Raw genomic sequence first — 3,024 nt, forward strand, 5'->3', positions numbered from 1 at the left:
AGCAAGATGGCCACGGTTGGAGGACAAAATTGAACAGTGGGTTATTGAACAGAGAACCGCAGGTAGAAGCGTCTCTACTGTCTCTATTCGACTCAAAGCAACAGCGATCGCACGCGACATGGAGATCAACGACTTTCGAGGAGGTCCCTCTTGGTGCTTCCGTTTCATGAAAAGGCGGAATCTCTCTATCCGCACAAGAACCACTATGTCACAGCAACTGCCAAAGGATTACGAAGAAAAGCTGGCCATTTTCCATACCTACTGCAAGAACAAGATCAATGAACAGAAAATCCGACCAGAGCACATCACCAACATGGACGAGGTCCCCCTTACCTTTGATATCCCTGTAAACCGTACTGTCGAGAGAACAGGGACCAGTACGGTATCTATACGCACTACAGGAAACGAAAAGTCATCCTTCACTGTAGTTCTCGGTTGCCAGGCTAATGGCCAGAAACTACCACCCATGGTAATTTTCAAGAGGAAGACTCTGCCAAAAGAAAAGTTTCCGGTTGGCATCATCATCAAGGCTAACCCGAAGGGCTGGATGGACGAGGAGAAGATGAGTGAGTGGCTGAGAGAGGTTTACGTCAAGAGACCGGGCGGCTTTTTCCACGAATCTCCATCCCTATTGGTCTGTGACTCCATGCGCGCCCATCTGACAGATACTGTCAAAGCCCAAGTGAAGAAAACTCATTCGGTGCTTGCCATCATTCCAGGTGGATTAACCAAAGAACTGCAGCCACTAGATATAGGTGTCAACAGGTCGTTTAAAGTTAAACTGCGAGCTGCGTGGGAGCATTGGATGACAGAAGGCGAACACACATTCACCAACACAGGGAGGCAACGCCGGGCGAGTTACGCCACTATCTGCCAGTGGATCGTGGATGCCTGGGCGAAGGTATCAGTCACCAGTGTAATCCGAGCTTTCAAGAAGTCCGGAATTATCACTGAACAGCTAAGTACCGGTACCGATGACAGCAACGAGCCTGACTCGGATACTGATGAGAATGATGAGAGGGATACGGGCGTGCTTGATGCCGAAATCGCCCAATTGTTAAACTCAGACACTGAAGATGAAGAATTTGATGGATTTGCGGGAGAAGAATAAAGTGAAAAAGTGAGTGTCTGGTTTTGTACGGTATTCACCGGTAACTGAACAGTGTTAATAGTTATTGAAGAATAAAGTGAAAAAATAATTGTCTGGTTTTGTATTTAATTGAACAGTGTTAAGAGTTATTGTTATAGACCATTTTATGGTTATTGCTAAAGAGTTGAATAAAATTTGACTTACAGTACCGCATCCGAGTTGTGTTTCATTAAATGCGCCTTATAATCCAGTGCGCCTTATAGTCCGATGCGCCTTATATATGGAAATATCCATTATATTAGCCGGTCGTTGCTAGTGCGCCTTATAATCCGGTGCGCCTTATCGTCCGAAAAATACGGTACTTAAATACCTCTAGTGCCTGAAATATATGAGATGACAGCATTATACAATGAAAAAGTGTAATACAAAATAGATTCACAGTGCATACCCTTCAATCCATAAGCATAGTTTTAGATAGTTAAATGAACATTATATATAAATACATTTTAAGGATCCATGCACACTGGCTTAAATCTCGTTACTTCTACCGGAGTTTTGTGTTCTGCCTGTAGAAGCAGCTCAATGTTATCCTATGTGTCCATACACATTAAAAAACAGCCAAAGGCCAAACGCTGCGCTATAGAAAGGATATGAATGTCCAAAAAATAAAAATAAATCAATCGGTAGAGCAGCCAGCACTTTGAGTTTTAGAATACAAGAAAACCCCTAAATCAGTGACAAATAAAAAATAAGTGCAGCGCTAATTGATAAAGCAATAGTGAAAAGAAAAATGTACATAAATAATAATATATCAAGAAATATGCTGGATGAATAGCACAAACTCTGCTTAAACATAATAGATTTGCACACTAGAATTAAGCATATATAATAAACATAAAAAAATTATTATTTAAAGTGACTAAAAAATATCTGGTGAAAAAATGCTAAAAGTGAAAATTTATGCTGCGTACACACGATCGAATTGTCCGGCGGACTAGGTTCACCGGACCACAGTACGCCGGACAATTCGATCGTGTGTGGGCTCCAGCGGACTTTTTCAATGTAAAGTCCGGCGGACTTAGAAAGTAGTTTTGACTCAAAATTTTTCCTCTGGACTTGGCTTTCAGTGGACAATCCGTTCGTCAGTGTGCTAGTCCGCTAGACTAAGAATGACGCATGCTCTGAAGCAAGTACGAAAAGGAAGCTATTGGCTACTGGCTATTGAACTTCCTTTTTCTAGTCCCGTCGTACGTGCTGTACGTCATCGCGTTAGAAATCGCCGGACTTTATAGCTCGATATAAAATCATCGGTGGCCCATAACACTCTCCCTGCTTGCTGTCCTCCGCAGCTACACCTCCAACGAGGCAAATGCGATGATGTCAAGGCACCTCCCTACGCGGTGTTTTGTCACAAGTGGACGTCGTCTGGGGATTGGCTGAGTTTTTTTAGCCTACGGCACCTGGTATTCCCAGGCGGTCTCCCATCCAGGTACTAACCAGGCCTGACCCTGCTTAGCATCCGGGATCAGACGAGATCCGCGTTTTCGATGTGATGTGGCCGTAGGCTTTTTTAGCCTATGGCCCCTGGTATTCCCAGGCGGTCTCCCATCCAGGTAGTAATCAGGCCCAACTCTGTTTAGCATCCAAGATCAGACGAGATCGGCACATTCGGGGTGATGTGGCCGTAGGCAATTTTTTTTTTGGGTGATGTGGCCATAGGCTTTTTTTTTGGGTGATGTGGCCGTAGGATTTCTTTTTTTGGGTGATGTGGCCTCCGCCAATCCCCAGACGACGTCCACTTGTGATGAAACGCTGCATAGGGAGGTGCTTTGACGTCATCACGTTTGCCTCGTTGGAGGGGACAGCAAGCGGGGAGAGTGTTATGGGACACTGATGATTTTATATCGCACTATATTGCAACTTTCTTGTAAGTG

The 3,024-nt window shown here is 44.3% G+C and overlaps 2 pseudogenes; both read right to left on the reverse strand.

Moving 5' to 3' along the window:
• Positions 1–2,538: 2,538 nt before the first annotated feature.
• On the reverse strand, positions 2,539–2,656 carry LOC143965410 (5S ribosomal RNA; annotated as a pseudogene).
• Positions 2,657–2,662: 6 nt separating this feature from the next.
• On the reverse strand, positions 2,663–2,780 carry LOC143965480 (5S ribosomal RNA; annotated as a pseudogene).
• Between the last annotated feature and the right edge of the window lie 244 nt (positions 2,781–3,024).

The sequence above is a fragment of the Lithobates pipiens genome, unplaced genomic scaffold, assembly GCF_037356315.1.
Source record: "Lithobates pipiens isolate NorthernLeopardFrog02 unplaced genomic scaffold, aLitPip1_a1.2 Scaffold_8, whole genome shotgun sequence".
Lineage (NCBI taxonomy): Eukaryota > Metazoa > Chordata > Amphibia > Anura > Ranidae > Lithobates > Lithobates pipiens.